This window comes from Neopsephotus bourkii, unplaced genomic scaffold (genome assembly GCF_033783945.1).
Source record: "Neopsephotus bourkii isolate Nb327-2 ecotype Australia unplaced genomic scaffold, CSIRO-AGI_Nbou_v1 NB_107, whole genome shotgun sequence".
Lineage (NCBI taxonomy): Eukaryota > Metazoa > Chordata > Aves > Psittaciformes > Psittacidae > Neopsephotus > Neopsephotus bourkii.
In genome coordinates, this window is record NW_026900624.1 from 6,050,324 (window position 1) to 6,063,452 (window position 13,129).

Here is a 13,129-nt window from a genome sequence, read left to right on the forward strand (position 1 = left end):
CTGTTCCACTACTCTGTCATCCTCACAGGAATGTCCCCTATCCCAAGTACAAACGGTCAGCCCTGTGCAAAAATGGCAATATACATTGATTTATAATGAAATATATATGTTTAAGAACAGAAAAACTAAACCTGAATATTCATGTTGGCAGTCACGTAAATCATCACAAGAATGCTCTGCTTGTTCTGCTTCATCTCTTTGTATATTCACGTCTACAATTATGGATACTATACTCAAAAAGCTTCAGTCCATGTTTATTCTCTCTAAAGTAGATACGAAGATAACTCTATTCATACTCAATACCATCATGTCCTTTGATAAAATTATAAGCACCCATCAGAAAACAGGAGACAGTGAAAGCACAGAGATCCCACTAGTGACTTTAATGATTTCAGATGTGGACATTGATCCCTTTGAACCAAAACTCACAGTGTTTCTTCAATGTATATCTCATTCAAAATTCAAGGAAAGACAGATACCAGTTTTGTCAAATCAGTAAACTTGAATATTGATGTAGCATAACAACTATTATATGTATTATACACATATTTTCTCTACATATCCAAAAATACACAGCTAAAAGTTAGAAACACAACCATATTTTCCATGGAAAGTAAGAATAAAAAACCTGTATAGTATCTTTTGAGTGCAATTTACACAGAGCCTGAGGCTTCAGCATTCAAATATTCTCTTTCTCTTGCACAGTCTTAATTCAGATCACAGTATGACAGTGCTATTTAGTCAGATGATCAGAATTTGGTTATGCTGTGCATTTAGGACCTCACATTTTAGCATATTAAAACTATTAACATGGCTCCACTCTAAAGATAAACAACAGTTTCTAGACACAACAGTTTTTGTTTGCCTAAATGCTTTTTACTGAATCTGAGCAGCATTTGAAAACCATACATTTGCTTAATGTTACTTGGCAAGAATGAGAACAGCATTTGGGCTACAAGCTTAGTGACATCATTGCTGAAGAATTAAATGTTTTTCCCATCTACTTTAAAAACCCTGGATGCTATATAATGTTTAAAAAAGGTAATCTCTATTGTCTGCTCTTAGTATGCACATTCTAGCAATTTACATTTCCTAGTGCGTACACCTCTTCTATTTTTAGAGATCAAACAGATCATATAGAAGAGAGGGTCCATAATTCTTTTCTGTACATCACAGAAAAAGGAAAAACAAAACTAGCACTGAAAATTTGCTAGCTACAAGGAAATACAAGAATGTGAACTGCCAATTGGATCAGACCAGTTGTCCATCTATCATAATATCCTGCTTTTGACAGTAACTTAATACTATTTGTTTTAGGGGAAAATAAAGGAAAGACATAATAAAACCCTTCTGAAGAACCTGTCCATAGTTGTATCACCTTTCTACAAATGAACTATTGGCTCTTGAGCCAGGTAAAGCACTTAAGTGAATATTATCTTTAAGCATAGCTTCATCACCTTGAATGAAACCATGCATATTCTTAACATGCTTTAGTAATTTATCAGATTCTGGTCTTAATAATCACCTTAAGCCCTGAAACGTGACTGCTTGCATAATAATTTTCACACCATGCCCAAAGTAGTTCAATAGATTCTCATTAACCGTATAAAGAAACTATTTTAGATTTTATTAAACCATCTCAAAGACTCTTATTTCCTTACATTATGTGTTGCTTTCAAACATTTCCTTCTACATTTTTAAGTGTATTGCCTTCCATTTTCATTGTATTCTGTTATCAGAGAATAAATAATACGGCTCATTCACTTTGTCTATCCTATTTGTAGGAAGCTTGAGTGACTGGAGACACCAGAGCTAACCCAGACCAGGCCTAATTTAGATTGCAATTCTGTATGAACGCAATTGCTCTACTTTCAAGGTTGGCTGCATTTCAGAAGCAGTTGGTGTTATCACATGGCATGTAAGGCAGTTAATAAGTCTCTTCAACCTGAGGATACTCACAAGAACTACAGAACTAGTAAGTCAAAATGATATGAGACCTGCAATAGCTTAATTAGTGTGTGTATTAGCTGAGATACCCAGGCCTACCAGTTGCCCATTACAATCTGAAGTCCATTGTACCTGTCAAGTTATCTTACATATTTTTATATCTTTTCATGGTGACACAAAATCTCTAGTGCATTTATCTTGTTCTAGTCAGTTTTCTCCTTTAGTTGTCTTTATAGTTCGGTGCAATTATTTAATCTTATCATTTCACAGTAGTGGTGTGAAATAGTATTTTCAGATTTCAAGTGAGCACAGAAAGTAGGAGTAGATCTAATCTAAGTGTTTGTTTCTATTATTTGCTATAGAATTATTCTCCTTTTGCAGACTGGAAATTAAAGCAGAGAAAGCTTGAAGAAGCTTTTGCGGTCAGACATGAAACGTGTGGCAGACCAAGGATATGTAATCATGGTCTCCACTGTTCTAAACTATTCCACAAACTATTTTTCTCATTAGACTAAAACTTCCTTTTTTCTCTCTCTCTTATCTCAAAAATGCCCCTCTCTGAATTTTTTGATAGAAGACAGTAAGAACCAAGCATAAGGTATTGAATCCTACGTTGCTCAGTTACATAATTTCTTAATCTGATTTTTGGGGCAGTGTCAACTGCTATAACCTTTCCCCCATGAGTCTATACTTCTCTCAGCAATTTTTCTTCAGTGGCTACAATTTCTACTTGGTAGTTGTCATTATTTATAGCATCCGTTGTCTTTCACTAGGTTTAACATATTGATTGATGGCTTGGCTTTGCGAGCGACGATTTGGGAACGGCTTTAACCATGCTTACTACAAGCACGATGACCAAGGACATGTGGGATATGCAAATCTGTTTGGGAGAAAGGGTGCTGAGGCAATCAGAAAGTATCTGACTATGACTGTCAACTCCTGAGCCAACTCGAGCTACCCATGCGCTGGTCCGCCCACATGCAACGTTGGATCTTGCAGCTTCCAATGCACCTTGTCACCTGCCGTTTTGACCCTCGCTCGTCCATACAGACAAGTCAGAGTGAGCCCTTCCAGCCTGCGCAGTGGATTTTTTAGGTGAAGCACAGCTTGCTTGTCACTAGCTAGGACAGTGACAGCAAATTTCACAGGTCATAGGTTTTGTAAGAGTGTCCTTCTCTTGATGGAAGACCATACAAGGCTAGACGAGCTCCATCAGTCTGGGTTTGAATATAGGAGTTTTCCTTCTCCTATGAGGAAGGCATATTATCATGCTGCTTACTGACTTTGTCAGGCAAGTGGTCTATGTAGTTACTATTATACAAAAGTGCTTCCTAATGCATCTTATGTTTTCAGACACCTGGGCTAGAGAAGGTTTGGTATTTATGCTATCACTGTTACAGGAGACTAGCTTTAAGCTGAAGAAGGTAGATTTAGATTAGACATTAGGAAGAAATTCGTCACTATGAGGGTGGTGAGGCACTGGCACAGGTTGCCCAGAGAAGCTGTGCCTGCCTCATCCCTGGCAGTGTTTGAGGCCAGGTTGGACAGGGCTTGGAGAAAGCTGGTCTAGTGGAAGGTGTCCCTGCCCACAGTAGAGGGATTGGAACTAGATGATCTTGAAGGTCCCTTCCAACCCAAACCATCTTATGATTCTATGACTTGCTTGTTTCCTATGGAAATAAGACTTGTGCAGTCACAGAGCCCACATCATCTATCTTGCATTCCTGCTTTCTCTTCCCAGTAACACATTGAATCTCTTGCCAGTTTCAATAGAAATAAAAGGAGGTAAAGTTTTCAAATATTAATTCCTACGAATTTCACAAGTTGAGCTTGGAGAAGAAGAAAGAACAAAGCCAATTGTCCCATTTAGAGAAAGGATGCAGCAGAAATTCCACACTGCCATTCAGTGTAGCTTAGTAACTAGTGAGTCAGCCAGCACACTTGCAGGTCTGATTAAACCACTGCTTGTGGTTATGTGGCATAGGAGGAAAAGTAGGAGTTTTATCACAGAATTGCATCATCATAGGAGAAGTTTAAATCCCATTATTTCATTTATCAGTCAAGTCTTTTCTATTGTTGTACCATTCTATCAAAGTACAGGAAGTCCCATATGCTGGAGACCTATTGTAAGAACTGACTTTTAAATGGAGATGTGAGCATTACTCAAATACTCTCTCTTGATAATTGCCTTCAAGAAAATATCAACAATCCAGTACTTAATTCTAGAATAGCTAGTTATAAACTATAAAGTTTTCCACTAAACTGAAGCATATGAATTAATACGTAATATGCAACTAAACAAACATTTAAATTCGTAGTAAGGCAGGTCAATAAATCCTGGGACAATGATTACTATATGAGCTTTAACAGTCCATTTTACTAAAAAATAATCTAGAATAACTAGAAAGAACTTATTTGTGTGTTGGTCAAACTAGGTATGTTTTTACTGTTCATTAGCTTTTTCTAATAAGTTATTCTTTTGTACTGAAATGTAACAGTAAAACAGTCGTATAGCACTGAAGGAGGAAGTTGAGGCCTTTCTTTTTTCCTAAGCCTTCAGTATGTTGAGCTACAGATTATAACTTCAGGGGATAAGAGTTTTATCTAACAAAAATTCAAAATATATTTTCTTTAGCACAAAAGACATTTCCAGACAAGAAAAAAGGGGAATTTTCCTTTAAAATCTTTTCATCCTTAGTTATGACTCACAGACGGGTTTTTTCTGCTCCACTCTGGTGCATTTCTTCATAAACTGAATTATTTTACAGTTCTGTAGCTTATTTATAGACAGGTTAAATTTAAAACAGATGTATTCCAGATTTAACATGACAAGAGCTTCTGTCTTCAGTGAGGATGCAAAATCCTTTGCTTCCTCAAGGTATACAATTCAAAACTTGAATTTTATCAGCAAGGGAGGAAAGAAAAATCAAGTCAGGAGAACAGTGCTATGAGATCCTCTCTTTTTCTATACTATTCACTTTTTGTGCTTCATTTATTCTAACATAGAATCTAATGTGAAATACAGGTCCGTTTCATAGCCTGTGATCTTTCAATCTCTACACAACCTAGGTCTTGAAAGAAACTTGAAGATTTCTGTTCAATGTCTCAAAAAACTATCCAGATCATAAGAGGATGAAGTCTTTCCAGTGTGCTTCTGTGTTAGCTGTGTTAAGCCTGTGCAGAACATGTAATTTCTTGTCAAACTGCAAGTTATAAACCACTAAATCAGAAATGAGCAAGGAAAAGAGTAACAGAGGTGTGTGGCAAACCATGACATCTTTGCAGAATACTAGTGAATCAATGTACCTTGTAAACTACAGAATATCAGGGACACACTTACTTCAGAGTGAAAGAGAAGTTACAGATGCCGTCACCTTTCAATGCCTTGACTTTGGTACATGCTGCTTCTCATGTTTTGGGAGAGGGGTCACATAACTGTACATTACTGTATTAACTACTGTACATATAAAAGTGTACTGTACATTTTCATTCTCAGATCCTGGCTGCAGCCAACAGTGTCCACAATCACAACCAGAACCTCAGTGATCTCTGGTCTATTTTGTTCATAAATTATGTCTGAAGAGGCTAAAAATTGTATCTAAGTCATATACAAAGAGGCTCAAACTTCGAAGTATTGATTTTTACTTTCATAACTTACTCCAACTTTCACACAGCCATGCTTTGCTGTTTCTGATTTTTCATCATTTATTATTTATTTAATTATTTTTCTATTTTTCTTTTCCATTCTGTTTCTTGGTTAGATATCTGAATATATAGATGATTTAGTTAACTAGCGTAGAATCTGTTTTCCCTTTTCTATTACAAACCTTGCCACTAATCCTTGTCACAGGGAAATTCTAGCCCATCATCTTACAGAAAACTATAGTTATATTCTACATATGATGCTAATAATGGCTTACCATCCTAGTATTCAGTGGCAGGTAGGAATGAAAAAAGCCAGGTGTTTTGTTAACTCCACAAGGTGTGTTAATATTTGTCAGGAAGCACAACTCCTTTATCTTTATCCATGGGACCTGATGAAATCCTTCCATGGGTCCTGAAGGAGCTGGCAAATGAAGTTGCTAAGCTGCTGGCCATCATATTTGAAAAATTGTGGCAGCCATGTGAAGTTCCCAGTGACTGGAAAAAGGGAAATATAACCCCCATTTTCAAGAAGGGGAAAATGGATGACCCAGGGAATTGCAGACCAGTCAGTCTCACCTCTGCGCCTGGCAAAATCTTGGAGCAGATTCTCCTGGAAGGCATGCTAAGGCACATGAAAATCGACAAGGTGCTTGGTGACAGCCAGCATGGCTTCACTAAGAGGAAATCCTGCCTGACCAAATTGGTGGCCTTCTATGATGGGGCTACAGAACTGATGGACAGCGGTAGAGCAGTTGATGTCATCTACCTGGACTTGTGCAAAGCGTTCGACACTGTCCCACACAACATCCCTGTCTCTAAATTGGAGAGACATCAATTTGATGGATGGACCACTGGGTGGACAGAGAACTGGCTGGATGTCTGCACACAAAGATTGTGGTCAATGGCTCAATTTCCACCTGGAGACCAGTAACGAGTGGTGTCCCTGAGGGGTCGGTGTTGGGACCGGTCTTGTTTAACATCTTTGTCAGTGACATGGACAGTGGGATTGAGTGCGCCCTCAGCAAGTTTGCCAATGACACCAAGCTGTGTGGTTTGGTTGATACGCTGGAGGGAAGGAATGCCATCCGGAGGGACCTCAACACGCTTGTGAGGTGGGCTGATGCCAACCGCATGAAGTTTAACCATGCCAAGTGCAAGGTCCTACACCTGGGTCAGAGCAATCCCAGGCACAGCTACAGGTTGGGCAGAGAAGAGATTCGGAGCAGCCCTGCAGAGAAGGACTTGGGGGTTCTGGTCAATGAGAAAATGAACATGAGCCAGCAGTGTGTGCTTGAAGCCCACAAAGCCAACTGTATCCTGGGCTGCATCAAAAGGAGCGTGACCAGCAGGTCGAAGGAGGTGATCCTGCCCCTTTACTCTCTTGTGAGACCTCACCTGAAGTATTGTGTGCAGTTCTGGTGTCCTCAACATAAAAAGGACATGGAACTGTTGGAACAAGTCCAGAGGAGGGCCACAAGGATAATCAGGGGACTGGAGCACCTCCCATATGAAGATCGGCTGAGAAAGTTGGAGCTGTTCAGCCTGGAGAATAGAAGGCTGCGTGGAGACCTCATAGCAGCCTTCCAGTATCTGAAGGGGGGCTCTAGGGATGCTGGGGAGGGACTCTTCATTAGGGACTGTAGTGACAGGAGAAGGGGTAATGGGTTAAAACTTAAACAGGGGAAGTTTAGATAGGATATAAGGAAGAAATTCTTTCCTGTTAGGGTGGTGAGGCACTGGAATAGGTTGCCCAGGGCGGCTGTGAATGCTCCATCCCTGGCAGTGCTCAAGGTCAGGTTGGACGAAGCCTTGGGTGAGATGGTTTAGTGCGAGGTGTCCCTGCCCGTGGCAGGGGGGTTGGAACTAGATGATCTTAAGGTCAGTTAAAAGAGCTTCTTGCATTTTTGCTGTACTGCCATTTGCTGATTGTTTAGGTCTGTTGCCTGTTCTTTCTAGATCTTAGAATGCAACACAGGTCTGGAAAGCAAAACGTTTACAACCTTTTTCTTCTGTTTATGTGTTTAACTCTTCACATTTTCTTTCATCATTTGATATGGATAACCTAACGCATGAGGTTCTTGTAATGTCATTTCTTTTTTGTTTATACAAAATACAGCTACTGAAGGCCTTATGTAGAGTTTATTGAGGAGAGGGGCAGAACAAAGCAAAAAACAACCAGAAAAGATACTAGATGAAATTTTGGTTCCACTCAGAAGTTAGGTTTTCACATATTATATACCTTTTAAACATACATAAGTATATGCTGCCAGAGATCACTTATTTGAGCCATACATGATTAATACTCTCAGGTTTGTAAGAAATGTTATACATTACTAAGCTCCAAAAACTAGAAAAGCTAAGAGCCTTTAGACCACGCCTTAATGCAGTTCATAGCTGAAATAAGCTATTTTCCAGCTCTACAGCAGCTGTATAACACTTGGCTACCCTTGGAAGAATCTCATTCTTCTGTCATTTAAGCTTCCAACAAAAAAAAAATTTCTTTGTAGAAAAAAAACTTATGATCTCTGTTGGAACGAACTGTGTTGCTGGCCATACTGCCGGAAGCATAGTTTGTTTTTCTTGTTGTTGTTTTTTTAAGTCAGCAGTAGCTAAACAGATGGCTTTGAAAATTTCACTTTCATTTATGTGTTATGTGTGTGCATCTACACTTACACATTATAAAGTCATATATACAGTAGTAGGTTAAAATCCTTGATCCACTGCAATTTCAGTTATCCTGAGTCTAGACTTAGTACTCACATCTCTCAGCTAGACTCAGATAACTACAGATATAGGAAGACCTGAATCTCTCAAGAACTTACAACTCAAGCTGTTCATTGCTTGACTTGACTGTTTTCCCAGCAGGAGCATGAACCTGGGAAATGACAATAGATCCTTCTGCATGTGGTAAGACAGACAGCATTTTCCAGCTAGATGGTTTGAGGGAAACTAATGAGTAGAGTAGCAAATGGGTAAAATAATCAAACTCCAATTATTATGTATCTGCACAGTTTCTTTTACCTGACTTTTCTCATATACTACAGTATTAAACTGTTTATGAGTTTTACTGTTTTCACATCTATCTTTTCACTAATGTCCTCACTCATCCTACTCCAAAACAGTGTCATTGCTTTCAAGTATTTGAACATTGCTTTCAAGTATTTTCATGACATCTATTTTAATACCATTTAATTGCCAGTGACAGCCATTAAAATAGTAAGTAATATTTTGATATTACCAAAGAAATGTTTTGCTTCAAAAAAAATGGTAGTATCTTTATGTAGCTGGCCTTTTCTGTCAATTTTTCCTGTATATGCGGTATTTTCCAATCCTCATTCCTTCCTAGCATTTTCAATTAAGGAAGTGATATGAATTAACTCTTAAATTATACTGATGGAAAAAGGTCACATGAAATTTGATAAATCTCAAAGCAATTTTTCCTTTTTATATGTTGTGTCATAGATAGCTAGTACTTACAGTACTCTTTTCTTTTTTAACATATTTCAAACAGCACCACTATACAAACAGAAAATACTTTTAAGAAAGCCAGAGCACATACTGGAGTCCTGTTTCCTTCAAGTTTCAGTGATGGTGATGAATCTGTATCCTCAGTATTTCCACTCTCTTGGATTATCGCAAAATGGCAGAATTAGATTAGATCACATATTATTACAAAATAATTACTTACCCTTATCCATCTTTTCTATGGGTAGAAGGAAGGGGGCTATTAGGTTTTGGAGCTTATCATGAGTATTTTTTGCTGTGTTAACTGCAATTGGGCAACTTTTACTATGACGTCTAGTGGCTGTTGTTTATTTTCCGTGGTTTCTTTTACAGGCAACATTTTTGTGGTTTCTTCTGTGAAGAATTAGGATTGCTAATAAGAAGCCACAGGAATTGGATTTCTCAGGGTGAGAGTTCACTATAATTTTGTTAAGCAGCACTGCATTTCTGAGTTAAGAGCATCAATAGCAAAAAAAATTCTAACAGCAATTCTTCCTTTCCTGACTGTCGAATACTCTTGCCATACTCATACATCAGTGAAGTAACTAGTGCATATTTCTCTAGACCTGGGACAAATATACATTCAAATGGTACTCACTTTCCATAACTAGTCTCCTGTACATATTTTGATCAATCCTCCTGTATGACAAGTAATCAAGAAGAACTATGGCTTTAAACTGCAGTAAAAAGTATCTTTCTGAAGTCAACTGCATAGAACACAGATAGTACATAGTACATCAGTAAGGTGTCTGGCTGTGCAATGAAATCCCATGTAATAATTCTAGTAATAGAAAAAAAAAGTACTGTAAAATTATTCAAAGATTCATGCAATAGGCACAGCTATAGATCTGTAGCAACAGAAATCTACAGAAGATGGCAATATCTAATAAACTAAAAACTAATAAGCTAAAACAACCTCTAAATTCATATTTAGATAAAATTCTGCTTCCAAAAAGCAGCATCTATCCTGATTAAACAGTTACCTGAAGTACTCCTCATACTACATCATCAGCCTTTCATTGAGTAGAATGTCTACTCAATTTTTCCTGCTTTCATGTGCTGTTATCTGAAAAGCATTTCACTCCATTAATAACTGCAACACTGTATGACAGAAACCACACATACAATTTACTGGAACAGACTGAATAGTAGATTTTTTCCTAATTCATACATATTATTTTCTTGCTTCAAGAATGCAAAGTACAGTTTTGTTATATTACAGGGCTGGGAATGAACATTCCTTCACTAAATACTTTTCCTTTTGTTTATTAGCATTACTGAAGTAACATTAGATAAGAAGAAAATACTAGTAATATTTCACTAATAGCTGTAAATAAAATTTATTTCGTCTTTGCAGCAGGAAAATTAGGAAAACTTAGTAACATGCAGTTTATTATTTCAGAAACTGATTTTTTTCCCAATTTAGAAACTATTTTTTTCCAGTTTTAACATCTATGTGTCCTTTTGTCTATGAGTAATTTGCCATGTTGACTTGTAAATTAAATTTGTGATTACGTAACAGATACCAAAAAAAAAAAGATACCTCAGTAATGGAAGCCAACAAACATTTTCAAACAGCCCCTACTATCTGTTAATGCTTCTCTGATACATCGTGTCTACTTATTTCAGTATTCATCAGTTAAGTGTGACATTTCAAAAGCTGAAAATGCCAGTCCACATCCTTATTGTTATAGAACCAAATAGCTTTGAGAAGTTCCTGCACCCCGTTGTTATCACCTACTATGTTGAGATACATCTACTGAAAATATGAATTGTTTCCATGCAAAACAGAACAAGTTGGCATAAAATATCAACAACAATCTGACCTTTTTCACTTTACTTTAGGCATGTTTTCTACAACTTGACTGTGTTTTTTTGTTAACATTCAAAATAGATTTCAGGTTTTACATTCTAAAACAAGTAGAATGTAGCATGGTTGTTCTTGCAAGTATGACGGATTATGCTAAAAGTTTTCCACGGAATTTAGTGATGGCTGATCCTACCCAATTATTGAATTGGCAGAGTCTCCTTACTTGAATTTCTATCTAAGGCCTATTCATAGTTCAACTGAGAAATCTATCATTTTTGTAAATTCACAGAAAAAGTTTTTATGCTAGCAAGAAGGTAAATATAAAAAGGCTTTAATCATACAGTCCTTTCTGAAGGAATAAAAATGTCATTTGACTAGGTCCAGCAGTATGTTAAACTGTACAGCTGTAAACGCATACTCGTATAAAGGTGGACAGACAAAGACAACTTCATGAATTTTTAAACAATTTATTAGTTTTTCTGTTGAAAAAAAAAATAAAAATCAGAGCCTGAAATATTCAATGCAGATACAAACCAACTTGTAGTTGAACTGAGATTACCAATTCAATACAGTATTTGTTAATACTGCAAAGACATCCAGCCATGTGTGAATCCCAGTCTGACAAATAAATGGATCTCCAAATGCTAACACATGAGAATCTCTTGAATACGATCCCTTCTTACTTCTTTGTAGTCTGGCTCATCATTAACAATGCAAGTGTGATCCTCTCTCAGCTTTATCTTCCAGCTTTTCTGAATAGCCCATTCTTCAGTTCTTGTTCTCCAGCAATGCTGCTTTTCTACCTATTTCTATCTATACTGCAATTAGTTCCAGTAGTATTAATATAGTAAAATTGGGACATATCTTTTTGCTATAGATTATCTTGTCCCAAGACACATTTTATCCCTTTTCATGTTTTCCTTGATTTTCTTCCTCCTCTCCATTTAGAGGAATTAACGATGGTCTTTTCCAAACTCCTGCTGTTATCACCTGGTTCAAAATGGTAATTAGTCCTATCAGCCTGATCCCACAGGGCCACTATTTCAGCTGAGCAAGCAGACCTCTTTTGAAAGAGCCCCCTTTCAAGGAAAGTAAACAGACCTGTTTAAACAGTCCCCTTTCAAGGAATTCTTCCTTCAAACATCTCAAAATCCTCCTAATAATCTTGAGAACCATACAGTCTTCATTATTTTCACAAAGATGAGAATAACTCATTAGAGTTTACCTCAGCCTCTGCTTTTTTAAATGCCTTTTCTACTTAGCTTGGCATAGTCATCTTCAAACTGTTTTACCAGAATTCAGTTACCACTTAGGCTGATGCAAAGAAAAGCCAGCAGACTGTATGCCAATGTCAACAGGATGTTTTTACCCCAAGTTTATATCCCAGATTCTGGAAAGCTACACAGATTTACTTTAAGATCTATTCTAATATATGGCCTCTCTATTTTTATGAAGGGTTGACAGTCCTAGAGGTTCTGGATGTTTAGCTGAATCTCTCATCTCTCTCTCTTTTTTCTGTTTTAGATCACTAAGTCTTCTAATCTTTTTTCCAGTCCTCTGTACGTCATCACTTTCCTTTCTGAATTTCATTTTCTGGTTATCTCCATCATCCATTTCTCTTGTGCAGTTAGTTTCTTACATTGCTTCTTCATATTTTCTTCCCATGGGCTTCATTTGCTCATTTTTCAAATACCATTGACTGCCTCTTCCATTGCTAAATAAATTCTGTAACCATGAAGTTAGGAAGGAAACTCTTTCCCTGAATTACTGTGCACAACCTGAGATTTTTCTCCTTGATTTTGTTTAGTGCATGCCTGATTCCTTTCCTGCCCACCCCCTTCCATCACATCTGTAAACTCTTCCTACACTTTCCTTCAGAGGCACACTGCCCTTAAATACTCTCTGTTATTTCTAATGAGTGCCAGTGTATGCAGCAATACTTTCCCTCATTCTTTTCCCTACTTACAATTACCCACATTCCATTTCTGTGTCGTGCCCCTGCTATAACACCAGGGTAATTGTCAAAATCTTCTCTTCTTACTCCTAATATTCAGGAAATAAAAGCAGTATTTTTGACCAACTTCTCCATTTCTTTCTCTTTGCTTGCTTTTGTGTCTGGCTGGATTTTCTTTTACTTAAAACCAACCAACCAAAACCAAAAAAACCCACCAAAGCCTAAAAAGAAAATCAAAACAAAAAGCCCCCAAGCAAACAACCCCAAAA